Consider the following 14,644-nt stretch of genomic DNA (forward strand, 5'->3'; position numbering starts at 1 on the left):
TACCTACGCTCATTTTGTCACAGTTCAGTGTTGCACTCTTAGGATAGGTGCACATTTCTTTTTTTTTTTTTTAAGATTTTATTTTATTTATTTGATAGACAGAGATCACAAGTAGGCAGAGAGGCAGGCAGAGGGGGGTGGGGAGCAGGCTCCCTGCCGAGCAGAGAGCCCGATGTGGGGCTCCATCTCAGGACTCTGAGATCACAACCTGAGCCAAAGGCAGAGGCTTTACCCACTGAGCCACCCAGGTGCCCCAGGTGCAAGTTTCTGTACGTGTATTGCTCTTTAATACAAAGTTGAAAGATATTCCAACCAAAGGAACAGAGAAGGTACACTCTACAACCGATTGACCATTTCCAGACAATTCTGGGGACCTCGCAGATAACATTCTAAGGAATAATATCCGCTCCTGCCTATGATTACAGCTCTTGGTCATTAGCAGAGCTGGACTGTGCTCCAGGGGTCAGTACCCAGCCCCAAAGAGAACATAGGAAAGCCTTGGAACTTACTTCTAGGACAAGTCTAGCCCTAGTTGGGTTATTTGTGAATTAAAAACCATGGTGTTGGGACGCCTGGGTGGCTCAGTTGGTTAAGCAACTGCCTTCGGCTCAGGTCATGATCCCAGCGTCCTGGGATCGAGTCCCACATCGGGCTCCTTGCTCCGCAGGGAGCCTGCTTCTCCCTCTGACTCTGCCTTCCACTCTGTCTGCCTGGGCCCGCTCCCCCCCGCCCTCCTCCTGACAAATAAATAAATAAAATCTTTAAAAAAAAAAAAAACCAAACCATGGTGTCTAATCAATATGTGTTTTATAACAATGGCCAGACCTCCCAGTCTGTTTCCAGACTCAGAAGGAAGTGGGTAAAACTGGTTAGCTAGCAGGAGTGTCTCGGGATAATGCTGCTTAGGGCAAATTTTAGGAAATGACTGACTCCGAACCATCCTATGAGGTTTTCTTAAGGGAAGAAAAACAGAAGAGCCATGATTCAAGCTAAAGGAATCCTCCCTGTATCTGCCTGTCTCTGTATGAGATCTGGTCAAATGGACCTGCATTCCCCCTCAGTCTTCCACGACGGAATCCTGAGGAACAGAATTTAGAGACCAAATGGAGGAAGGGTATTGAAAAGAAGACAGAGAGGTCTTTCTTAAATTGGTGGGAATTTGGGGTCTAACAGCAATGTTATTGCTTCATTGGTAGGTAAACTCACATGTTTTGTTTTCCTGTAAAATATTGGTTTTTTAAAAAAGATTTTATTTATTTATTTGAGATATCAAGAGAGAGGGAGAGAGTGAGCACGAGCAGGCGTGGGCAAGTACAGAAGGGAAAGGAGAAACAGGCTCCCCCTGAGCAGGGAGCCCGAAGCGGGGCTCGATCCCAGGGCTCTGGGTCATGACCTGAGTTGAAGACAGACGCTTAAGCGATTGAGCTACCCAGGTGCCCCTAAAATATTGTTTTTATTAAAGAATCATCTGCTTTGTACAATCGGTCATCTTTGGAATATCTTTTTTTGGAAAATCTTCTTTGGAACATCTTTCCTTTAGCAGCTCAGAAAAAAAAAAGGGGTCTTATTATTGAAATAGGATCTAACAAATACCTCCAGCTGCGACATGTTAGAAATATCTGTACTTCCATCCCACTGTATAGCCAACCTCCCACACTGCATAATTTGTTCTAATGCTTGTTCCTTCCAGTCTGCAGCAATGTTTTCTGTATGTCTCCTGAATATATTTGACTGACAAAACATTTTAGTTTGACATCACTTTTTTCCCCCACATACATTCCCCCTTTTACTGTGGCATGAAGAGCTGGTGTTTCTGCAGTGGTATGAGACCTTTGGCTTTTGTTTACTGAATGAGAGAAACTTGAAAAAGCTTCTCACGTTTATCATTGCATGTCTCTGTATTTTGTAAGGGACTGGATTATCATGTCTTGAAACATTGCTGAAACAAATCACACAAGTTGGTCTTCATGGTCTGGATGCTTTGCTTCTCAGTGTTGTGGTAGCTTCAGTAGCCTCTTATGATCATGACCCGATAGCTCAAGGTACAAGAGACGCTCCAGGTGAAGTTTAATGCTAATGGCAGCAGGTATTTGAAATAGACTCCTTCGTGTTAATGGTGGATTCACCTGTCTTGATTAGGTCTTCATTGTTCACACCTGATAATGTGGCTGATGCGAGACTCCTGCAAGGGCTAGAAGGGTCAGCTCCACCACATTTTTGTCGCTCACCTGTGCTTGTATTAGTTCTTGCTTCCCTGTTTCATTGTGGGAAATGCTTAAAGCTACTTGGTGGTCTTGTGAGCATTGGTTTAGTTAAAACTATGTAATATCATCTACAAATGCCCTTATCCAGACCCAGGCAAACAGCACTATATTACAGTAAGCTGACAGCAAATGAAAATGCCAAGGGACCCAGGCCATCCTTCTCAATGGTACAACTTACATTCTTCCTTGAGGACATCTCATAGACTTCATGTCGACAGTGATAGGGCACCAGTAAAAATCGGCACCTTAGAATAAAGCATCAGTAACGCTTCCTGTTTTTTTTTTTTTAAGATTTTATTTATTTATTTGACAGAGAGAGATCACAAGTAGGCAGAGAGGCAGGCAGAGAGAGAGGAGGAAGCAGGCACCCTGCTGAGCAGAGAGCCCGATGTGATGCGGGGCTTGATCCTAGGACCCTGGGATCATGACCTGAGCTGAAAGCAGAGGCTTTAACCCACTGAGCCACCCAGGTGCCCCAACACTTCCTGTTTTTTAACCTGAAAAATAAATCTAAGCACAAGTTTTGCTCTTTAATGGATTGTCTTGCCCGTCCCACATTAGAAAGCCCTGGTCTCCATGTTCTAGATCCTGCCCTTGGATCCAGCAGTGAGGGAGAGCACCGCATTTTTAGTCTGCCTATTTGGCCGCTTGCAGAAATGCTCTTTTGAACTGCTTTTTGGTTCTGAGGCTCCACCTTGCGTGGAGGGTGTCACAGAGACAAACACAAAAACCAGGATGGTCTTGGAACACCTGGGTGGCTCATTCGGTTAATCATCTGCCTTTGGCTCAGGTCATGGTCCCGGAGTCCTGGGATTGAGCCCCAAGTCAGGCTCCCTGCTCAGCGGGGAGTCTGCTTTTCCCTCTACCCTCCCCCGACCTCCGCTTGTGCTTTTTCTCTCTCAAATAAATAAATAAATCCTTAAAAAAAAAAAAAAGGAAACAGGATTGTCTTCAGCAGGGTGTTGAGTATCCTGGTTCCACTAGGGAGCCTCACGCCACGAGCCCCTTACGGAAGCATCACTGGAGGCATTGCTGTGAAATCCTGCATCAGGAAGTACTGTGCTGCTCCTCAGTAGCTATTTTGTTTTTCACTTACGGAGAGTATTTTGTCTTTCGCTTTGCTTCGACGGCTGAGAGCTTCAAGTCATTTTTGTGACCTACCCGAAGTGTAGAGAACTGGGCTAGGTATTCTTGTATGCTCATTTCGCTTCTGACCTTTGTCGAAACCCCTATTTCCTCCCTCAGCCCAGATCTTGAAACTATTAAGCTTACAAATTTTATTTTTTTGAAGTCACCTCAAGTCCTTTGGGAAGGAGGTGGGATAGGAATAAGATATATGGTTGTTAATGATGTTCACTATAAATTCCTTAAGCTCAGTTGCCTAAGAAAAGTTGATTTTGGGGCTGGAACTTTTAAATCTCTAGGCAAAACTGATTATTTTCTTTTTTTTTAAAAAGATTTTATTTATTTACCTGACAGAGATCACAAGCAAGCAGAGAGGCAGGGCGGGGTGGGGGGGGGAAGCAGGCTCCCTGCTGAGCAGAGAAACTGATGCCATGGGGGCTCAATCCCAGGACCCCTGGATGGTGACCTGAGCTGAAGACAGAGGCTTTAACCCACCGAGCCACCCAGGTGCCCCCAAAATGACTATTTTCTATTGTCCGTATCATCTCTGCATTTCAGGAATCTAAGATGCCATTAATTCTGAGATAGAGTCTCATTGCAGGGATGTTGCAATGTCAGAAAATTGCTGCCATTGATTTTAAGATATTTCTTGTAAGACGCTCTCCTAATCTCAGAGATGTTAAAATGTGGGGGGAAACGTACATTTTAGAATAAGTGAAATACAGTATTATTAAGATTTCATTTCGGAAGGTGGCACATGGGAGTGGGGGGCTTGCGGCTTACAGGTGGTCAGTGTTTTAAGGAAGCTGTACCCCTGGGGCATGATACAATTTCTGATCTCTGGTCACTGGAAGGGCAGGAATTACTTGTCTGACCTCGATGCAGGGGTTCACACATGGGCTTAAAAAATGGACCTCTTATGAGGGAACTTTAGATAAAGTAGGAAAACATCTTTTCTTTTTCAAGATATTTAAGCTCATTTTTAAAACTGTGCTATGCTTTTGTTTTTAGCTAACTTCAAAGTATTCATCCTCAACAATAGAAAAATGAGCCAAGGACAGATTAGTCTCAGAAGAAAATACAAATGGCTAATAAACATTTGAAAAATGTTCCATCTTTTTTGTAATCAAAATAATGCAAATTGAAACAGCGTGATGCTATTTTTTAGTCTGTAAAATTGACAGAGATAATACTCAAAGCTGGTGAGATGGCAGCCAGCTAGGTGCTCTCAGACATTGTAATGTGAGTATAAATGAGACAGCTTTTGTAGAAGCTAATTTACCAATACAGGTTAAAATGTTCTACAAATATTTATCTTTAAAATGTTCATACGCCTGGTCTAAGTAATTCAGCTCCTAGGCATCTATCCTAAGGAAATAATCAGAGGTTCGGAACTATGTTTAGAATGTTATTTATATTAGTAAAACATAAACAACTTAATATTCAACAATTATGGTTTTTCTAGTCAGCGGAATGCCTTATAGCTATCAGAATTAGTGAAAGTTAAGTGGGAAATAATTTGTACCTTCTGCTCATTTTGCTGTGTACGTCAAACTTCTCTAAAAAATAAAGTCTGTTAAAAAACGATAGTGAGGTGGTTTTGCAGAAGCCTGGATTCCTGAGGGTGGGGGAGGTCACCAAGTGGCCACGGCTGGTGCCTTTGAGCAGCTTGGGTCTCTTAGACCCTCTGCTGGAGCCTGATGTCCTTAGTGCTGGGGTGGGCCAAGCGCAGAGAAGGCTGCCTAGCGTAGTGGGTGACCAGTTGCCCAGATCCTTTGGAAAAGGAAATGACTTTATTGAACGGGCTATTCTTTGCATTTATCTTACCGCTCGATTTACCCGCGGTCTACTCTGTCTCATGCGGAGGTACCTGCTAATCTCTCCTTTCAGGATCTGCACCAACCATCACTTGCCTCCCGGCCAACCAGGGCATCTCCCTTCACTATTCAACTTCCTTGGCCTATATCCTATTTTCTGGTGCCACTTACAACCTTTCAGAATAGAAAAATGAACAGATGAGTCAGGTGTTCCTGCTTCCTTCCTGTCTTTTTAATGTTAACATCCTATCTTTGGGATGTGATGCCCTTGCTTTTCAACATCTTGCCTAACTTTCAATGTTTGGGAATTGGAGGCTCAGGCCTAGGGAAACAGGGGGTATGGGACCCCCAGATAACACCTTTAAAAATAGTGAAATTGAAGACTACATGATAGGGTAATCCCGATATACAAGTGGAAAAAACTGTCCATGTAGTTAGGATTCCAAAGTTGCATGTATGCGTAATATATCAGAAAGCCCTAAAAGAAATCTAGGAAGTGTTACCAATGGTTGTATTTGGGAAGTAGAATTATTAGTGAGTTTTGCTTTTCTTTATTTCCCAAGTTTTCTGTAGTATATAGTATGATAATAAGAAAAAGATAGGAAACACTGACAATTGTATTTCTTATTCAGTTTAACCTTTGTCAATAATCATTATCAATAATTCCCTCTCCAGTTTTTTATCAGTAATTATTCTCTCTCCATTGACTCTAACTTCTTCCATTCAACAAATGTTTACCCAGAACCTTCTGTCTGCCAGGTACTGCCCTAGGAATTAGGGATCCAGCAATGAGTAGGACAGACCAACTATCCATTTTCTTAGAGCTGCCAGTAGTCTGGGGAGGTTGGTCAGAAATATACAATGTCTCCTCATTAGACAACCAGGACCTTGCCTCAGCCTGCACTCATGGCCTGAGCTGAATGAATAAACCTAGTCTAGTGGCTTTAGATATCATTTATATTCCTGTGGTTTCCTAACCTGCTTCTCTAGTTTAGTTCTCTGTCTCCAACTCCAGACTTGTTAATCCAACTGCCTACCTGACATCTTCACTGGGAGATCTAATAGGTCTATCAAACCTAATGTGTGAGAATGGAATTTTTTATTTTCCCAGCCTATCCCTCCCATCCCCAAACCTACTCTGCCAGTGTCTTCCCCGTGTTAGGGAATGGCAATACCATCTTTCTAGTTCTTCAGGCCAGTAACTTTGCAGTTATGTCAACTCCTCGCCTTCTTTTACATTTGACGTTCAATCGATTTCAAATTTTTTTTATTCAAAATCCATCCAGAATCCGACGACTTCTCACCACTCATCCTGGTCCCAGCCTCCATCTGCCTACTCTTGCCTGATAATTATGCCAGTTACTTAGTGCTTTTCTTGCTTCTGCATTTGACCTTTGAGAGTTAAACCTCAGCATAACGGTGAGGTGGTCCTGTTAAGGCTCTGACTATATTACTACTCCCTGTTCACAACTCGGATGGCTTCCATTTTCTCCGGGAAGGCCAGTCTTTACAGCATCCTAAAAACTGCATACCATTGGATGTCTCCCGTCTCTGTACTTCACCTCTCTGGCTCTGTCTCCTACTACTATACTTTGTTCACTTCCTCCAGGCATACTGGCCTTGTTATTCCTGGAAGAAGCTGGGCATGTTACTGCCTTGGGGCCTTTGCACTTGATTTTTCCTCTGCCTGAAGTGTTCTTTCTCTGCAGGGTTGAATCGATCCTTTCTTCTTTTTTTTAAAGATTTTATTTATTTATTTGACAGACAGAGATCATAGGTATTCAGAGAAAGAGGAAGGGAAGCAGGCTCCCTGCTGAGCAGAGAGCCTCATCAGGGGCTCAATCCCAGGACCCTGGGATCACGACCCAAGCCGAAGGCAGAGGCTTTAACCCACTGAGCCACCCAGGTGCCCCCAATAGATCCTTTGTATATTGACACATACATCAACTCCCTCGGCTATCCGATTTATGGATAAGCCCTCTACCTTTTTTATCCCCTTCCTTGCTTTAATTTTTTCTGAACACTATCCCATTTTAACATTTTATGCATTTCACATTCTTTTTTGTTGTTTGTTATCTTTAAGGATGATAAAGGCAAGATTTTGTGGGTCCTGTTTTGTTCCCTGATGTATCCTTAGAACCTAAATACAGTGCCTGGCACCCAGCAAGCCCTCAAGCAATGTTTGTTGGATGATGGAGAAATGAAGAGAGGGTAGATACTATGAAGACCATTTAAATTGCTTTTAAAAGCTCAGATGAGTTTTAAATGTTCCATATACCCGAGAATAATAGCATTTAACAATTAATTTATAAGTGATAGTTGTTATTTTTTAAAGTACTCCTGTTTTCCTTTTAGATACATTCTCTGACATTTGGAACACCTAATCCTGGATTAAATTTCCTGCATCTCTGAATTCCCAAGATAGGATAAATTTCTTTACATTTATTTTAAAAGTAGATAAATTATATGAATGTGTTCTCATGTGAAAATAAAATAAAACAACAGGTGTAAATAGAGTAAACAATGAAAACATCCTCTCATCTCTTCTTCCAATGTGGTCTTCTTCCCTGGACGTAACCCTGGTTAATTTGTTGTGTATCCTTCCAGGCCAGTGCTGTCCACTAGAACTTTCTGTGATGATAGGAATGTTCTCTCTCTGTGCTAATATAATAGCAGCCACTAGCCACATTTGGTTATCAGGCACTTAAAATGTGGCTGGAGTGACCGAGAAACTGAGTTTTTAATTATGTTTCCTTAATTCCACGAAATATAATTTGAATTCAAATAGGTCCGCATGGCTAATGGCTACCATATTGGGCAACACAGTTCTAAACTATTTCTCTACAGTTGCCTATTTACTATCTCTCTTTAACCATAAATGATATCATAGTATATAACCTGTATATATATATATATATTATACATAGTGCTTTGTCACTATGATCATGTCCTAAAAATCATTCCTTGTCTGGGTGTTATGTATCTTTCTGTTTTTAATGGTGCTTGTTACTTCATACTCTGTGCCTACTGTGCTTAGCTAGATGATGAAAAATAGATATTTCTTGGTGCGGAGCCATGCACTAGGCATCCTGTCCCCGCCGCCCCCCCCCCGCCCCCCACTGGCATTTGTCAAGGCTTTGCGGCAGCTGCCTGATCCAGGCTTCTGCATAATCACCGACACAGCCCAAGAATCTAGTGATTTACATATGTTGGGCCTCTGGTCAAGCATAAAATCTACTCTTCCTTCCCTCTCTTCAGAAGACAAACATATTCTGATCTCAAATAAAATCATGCCTTAAAAGCTACGTGCAGCAGCTGATAAACACAGTCCTAACAGAATGAGACCGAAGGCTTCAATTTTGTGATGTCTTTTTTCCAATTCTGAATTTGTAGTTCTCAAGCGGGTGAGTTCTGAGGCCAAAGGCTTCCCCGGGAAAATGAGATTCTTTCTGGAGTCCTGTTCCCGTCACTTGCAAAGCTTGATGAAAATGCCTGATGTGGCTGTAAAGTTCTTTCCTACTAGAGGACGTTCTTGAGGTGGTTATGACTTTATTAACTTTGGGTAATTCCCTTTTCAGTTGATCTCTGTGCTTCTCCCATGCCTCATCAACATTTGCTAGTTCACATTTATTGAGCCTGGCAGCCGTCCTATTGTATAGACTCTATCAGTCAAGGCCCTGCCAAGAGACAGACAGCTCACTCTAAATGGGAAATACGAAAAGGAGTTTAATAAAAGGGACTATTTACAGCCTCAAGGGACAGTATGTGCGCTAGGCCTGGAAATGTTAGGGGTTGTCATTTCCTAGGTTTCCCAGGCATGAAGGGGCCAGGGGAGACTGTGGTTACTGGAACTTTGCAGGGTGCTCTATAAAGAGGGGGCCTTTCAAGGGAAACTGTGGATTTTGGTGAGAGGGCAGAAATAACATGCTGCTTCCTAGCAGGGAGGAAGCCAAGGGGAAAGATAGTCTGAGCTCACTCTTGTCCTGCCCTCTGGTGTTTTGCATACTTCTCATGGAACCCGCCCAACGTGAAGCCTAAAGGCATCAGAGCCCATTGGTACAGTCCGTAGGGGAAGCCATAGGAAGGAGAGTAGAGAGGGGTGGGAAGAGAGTGGATTCTGGAGAAGCAGAAGGAAGACATTATTCAGATCCGCATCATTTCATTTATTCCTTACCACAGCTTCATGAGACAGATCATTTTATTAGCTCCTTTTTATAAGTGAAGATACTAAAGGTTAGAGAGGTTAAGGACCAGCATTTTTGAAAAAGATGATTACTTATTTATTTATTTATTATTTATTTGAGAGAGAGAGAGAGAGAGTAAGAGCACATGAACGGGGTGGGGGGTGCAGAGAGAGAGGGAGAGGTAGAGAAGCAGACTCCCTGCTGAGGGTAGAGGGGGAGGGGGCTTGATCCCACCATCCTGAGATCATGACCTGAGCTGACATCAAGAGTAGGCTGCTTCATGTACTGAGCTCCCCAGGCTCCCCAGGACCAGCAGTGTTTTTTTTTTTTTTTTTTAAATCATATTTTACGACGACATGGATGGAACTAGAGGATGCTATGCTTAGCGAAATAAGTCAATTGGAGAAAGACAACTATCATATGATCTCCCTGATATGAGGAAGTAGAGAGGCAATGTGGGGGGTTTGGGGGGCAGGAAAAGAATCAATGAAAAAGATGGGACCGGGGAGGGAGACAAACCGTAAGAGACTCTGAATCTCGCAGAACAAACTGAGGGTTGCTGGGGGGAGGGGGGTCAGGAGAGGGTGGTGGGATTATGGACATTGGGGGTGTGTGTGTGCTGTGGCGAGTGCTGTGAAGTGTGTAAACCTGGCAATTCACAGAACTGTACCCCTGGGGCTAAAAATACAATATATCATTATTAAAAAAATTAAGAAAATCATATTTTAAAAATGAAATGGATGTTAAATAATGAAGCTAAGATTTGAACTCAGGTCTGTCTGAGTGAATTGTCCTATCGCAGTTAAGAAGAGCTTAGCATAGGGTGTTCCTGGGTGGCTCAGTTGGTTAAGCATCTGCCTTTGGCCCAGGTCATGATCTCAGGGATCGATTCCTGCTAAGAGCTCTTTGCTCTGCCGGGAGCCTGCTTCCTGCTACCCCCACTTGTGTGCATGCATTTTCTCTGTCTCTGACAAATAAAAAAATCAAAAAAAAAAAGGCTTAGCATAAACAAGCAATTCTGCAGCTGGCCATCAGCGTCAGCAGCACTGTGCTACATTCCGATTGGTGGGTTAGCTTGCTGTCTAATTGTCCAGTTGTCAGGCATCGAGGCAAGTTGCTTAAGTACAGATTCCACTGATCCTTTTTTTGCACTCAACTGATGTTTGCATCGTATATTTTATGTAACGTCTAATAGTTTTTTTCAAAAAATATTTATTTATTTTAAGCAATCTCTACACCCAGTATGGGGCTTGAACTCATGACCCCTAAATGAAGCATTACTTGTCCTTCCGACTGAGTCAGCCAGGCGCCCCATGTTAATGTCTAATAGTTTTTAAGTAAATATTTGACTATGTCTAATAGAACACATCCTGCAAATGAAATGCCCAACATCTAAGGCCTTTCCTTTTAAAAAGCATGATGAGGGGAGCATGCTGGGTGGTTCAGTTGGTTAAGTAGGCGACTCTTGATTTCAGCTCCAGTCATGATCTTGGGGTCCTGGGAAAGTGCCCTGCATCAGGCTCTGTGCTCAGTGGGGAGTCGGCTTGAGATTCTCTTTTTACCTCTGCTCCTCAGCCCCGCTCACCCTCACTCTCTCTCAAAAAATAAATCTTTTTTTTTAAGCGTGCTAGGAATATGTATTTGGTATAATACAGTACCGTGTACATTACCAGAACCTATACAATAAATAGGCAGCATATTCACGTGCAATGACAGGGTGTTCTGAAATCCTAAACCAGGTACAAAGATGTTTATTTGCAGTCTAGATCCAAGTCTAGGCTCTGGCGAAATCCTTGCCCATATGAGGTTCAGGGCACAGGGCCAGTGCTTCTTAACCCTTTAAAATGCTCTGCTCTGCTGCTATGTGTGAAAATGTCATTCAACTCCCAACCCTGAATTTAGAACTGGCTACCTAGGGGGACATAGTCCATCCTCAGATGATCTCTCCCAGTTCAGAGGCTTAATTTCTATGATTTGTATGTTGAAAAGGTAGTTTTTTTTTCCAGATATGAAATACTGAAAATTGAATATGCCTTTTCAAACTCCTACCTTCTTCTGTTCTAAAAGGGCCACACTTTACCTTTGAGAAAGGTAAAGGTACCTTTTCCTTCTCTCCTTATTTCTCTCCTACGTATGCGCCCTCCAAACATCGAGCATCATATGGAATACACAGCAGATGTTAGGAAACATTCAGCAATGTGATCTGGCTGATGTGGGGTCTAAGCTGCGGCTGGCCAGTAGCTAATGATATGTCACTCATCTGACTAGTCCACCACATCTGGGTGAAACACACAGTCCTGTCCTTTTCAGTTAATCATTTGCACCCCCTTCTCTAATTACCACGAAGTTCATTGTCTCCTTTTTGAGGCCCCTCTCTCCGCATTGTCTAAGAATCCTAAGAGTTTCCTCAGTTCAAAGGAACCCAAAAGGTAATCACACTGCTGTTCCCAGGCGCTTCCATTTGGTGTCTCTGTTGAAGACAGGCTCTGTAAAGTCTGGGGGAGACAGCATCTGTCTCTGAGTTGTAAAAGTCAATGAGTTAATACATTTAAGGGGCTTAGACAGTTAGTGGCACTACCTAGGCACTCAAAGATTTACAATTACATTACATTATTGAGCCTCAGTTTTATGTCTTATTTAGGGCCAGACCCAGAGGATCCCAGGGGCCATCCCAGGTCTGGCAAATGGTAGAGAAGATATGGGGCCTGGGTCCTCTACAGGCTGGTATGTGTATATAGATGAATTCATAGATAGCTTGGAATCCCAGAGTAAGTCAAATGATTTGTTCTGGCTCCGAGAAGGAATTTTGGGGTGATTGGACTGAAAAAAAAATAGTGGCTGAAGTCACAGGGCTAGTTGGTGGTGGCTGGGCCTTAACCAAGGTCTTCATGAATGTAGAACTTGATTCTCAACTGAGGCGGTAATCTGCCTCATTTCAGAAGACAATGAATGTTTGGGGAATGCTCACAACAAGTCTGTGGCTTGTACATGGATAATATTTGCATTCTCTCCATTCCAAGCATAGTGCCTTTTACATACCAAGAAATACCCCTCCTGCATGTCAGCTCGTGTTAAATACGATCACATGCGCACACAGGTACTCGTGTGCACACAAGCTCGTTTGTGAACTCTGTCTACCTTCTGTCTCTTTGCTTCTTTCTTTTTCCTACTTCTAGGCCACAATAATTAAGAAAAAATATAGAGTGCCTGTAAACCTTTTTCTTTACCTTTGAGTAACTATCATTGCTTTACCACTCTGTCTCTGCTTTAATTACCAGATTTCACACCCTTTAGAACACACCTTTCTTGGAAAATGGCAACACCTTATCTTTTTAATAAACTTTGGAACTAGCACATCAAAGATCTCCAAATACTAATTTATTTTAGGTCATGTGAAAAAGACTGACTGTCCAGGTATGTTAAGGTTAATGAATCTTTACTAAAATCTAACTTAGTTTGCCAATTCATTGACCTACTTAGGTTGTGTCCTAAAAGTTCATTCATGAGTCAGTTTGCTTTGTTTCTAGGGGAAACTACATTATCTGTTATTATAATATATAATATTATATATAATAAATACTAATCGTAATAATAAGTGCCACAATTGATTCAGTACCAGGTACTTTATATACATTATTTCTATGTTTCACAATAACCCTGGGAGATAGGTACCCATTTTACAGAGGAAACTGAACTTCAGCTAAGGAACATCCATTTATTTATTTATTTATTTACTTACTTACTTACTTACTTATTTATTTTTTGGTGGGGAGGGGTAGAGGAAGAGGGAGAGAGAGAGGATCTCAAGCAGACTTCCCACTAAGTAGGGAGGTCGATGCAGAGCTCAGTCTCACAACCCTGAGACATGACTTGAGCTGAGATCAAGAGTGGGACACTCAGTGGACTGAGCCACCCAGGTGCTCCTGATTTTTTAAAAAAAAGATTTATTTTTTTATTTGAGAGAGAACGAACGTGAGTTGGGGGAGGGGCAAAGAGAGAGCATCTCCAAGCAGATTCCCCGCTGAGCAGGGAACCTACCATGGGCCTTGATCCCATGACCCATGAGATCATGACTTGAGCCAAAATCAAGAGCCGGCTTCCCAGCCTGCTGAGCCACCCAGGTGCCCCATGGAATATCCTTTTTAAATTGCACAAAGTCAAATACATTTCTTGTCCTGAAGACAGCACATGCTAAAACAGCAAAGACAGGCCACCCATGGCCTCCCTCTCCGTTCCTTGTCCCTTTAGCAGCCACAGCCCATAGGCCCCAGGTGGGTGTCCGATTCAATGCCAGCGTCTTCTGGTGGTGGCCTGCTTTGAAAAGCGAGCTCTGAGGGTCTGATTCTCCCTTAGGAATCTGAATGGGGAAACATGGGAAGAAGCAGGAAGTTGGTTAGAGCTGGGGCTGGAGGACTCAGTCAGAAGTTGATGAGTGAGTGTTGGGAAGGGAGGCCAGCTGTCACATGTGAGCTCTACAGGGGAGTGGAGGTAATTAGATTAGGGACTTGACTTCAGTGGACGGTTATAGGGCAAATGGGAGTGGGAGGGAGGGAATCACGTGCAGAGAGCTGCCCGGTGGGTGCGGAGCACTCTGGAGCCAGACCCTGCGCCTTTCCTACGCCCCCCTCCCCCGACAATTTCTATGCTGGGAAGGCCTTAAAATAATCCTTCATCTCTTGAGCTGTCTTGAATCAGTGTCGGTCCCTTTCAGACAGAAGAGCCAAATTAGAATACACAGCCCGTAAGTACTGGTAAGGGCAGTTGAAACTGCAGTTTGTGGGCACAGAGCCTCGATGCTGTCACTGCACCCCTTGGCTACATTACAGAGGCTCCCCTGGCCCAGCATGGCCCATGCGGTCACCTTACTGGATCTGACAACCAACAATGGACCCATTTCCTGAACCCTTGTCCCCGGTCTTGGTTTGCTTTCAGAGCCCTGAACGGTAAGGTGGGGGTTAAGGAAGTCTCAGGCAACTGGAAGTTCTCCAAACAAGCCTGGGGCAGGACTCCAGCTTCCAGGGCGGAAGGTGCTACAATGGGGAGGGGGAGGAGTGGGGCCAGGATGGCTTCTTGGCAGGGTAGAGGGGAACCCGGCTCTTCCAGGACTGCAACTGGCCTTCCCCTTACTTCTATCTCCAGTTCTAAGACCGTGCCTGACATACAGCTGAACGAGTGAATGAATGATTAATGAATGAGCAAGTGAATAAATGATGGGCGGAAGTGGGTCACAGCCCCTCTGCAGACGAGTGGATCA

The 14,644-nt window shown here is 43.4% G+C and overlaps 1 protein-coding gene across 2 annotated transcripts in view; it reads left to right on the top strand.

Moving 5' to 3' along the window:
- Window positions 1–14,644, top strand: part of PCYT1B (phosphate cytidylyltransferase 1B, choline) — a 121,034-nt gene that overhangs the window by 37,168 nt on the left and 69,222 nt on the right. The window lies entirely within an intron of this gene.

The sequence above is a fragment of the Mustela nigripes genome, chromosome X, assembly GCF_022355385.1.
Source record: "Mustela nigripes isolate SB6536 chromosome X, MUSNIG.SB6536, whole genome shotgun sequence".
NCBI lineage: Eukaryota > Metazoa > Chordata > Mammalia > Carnivora > Mustelidae > Mustela > Mustela nigripes.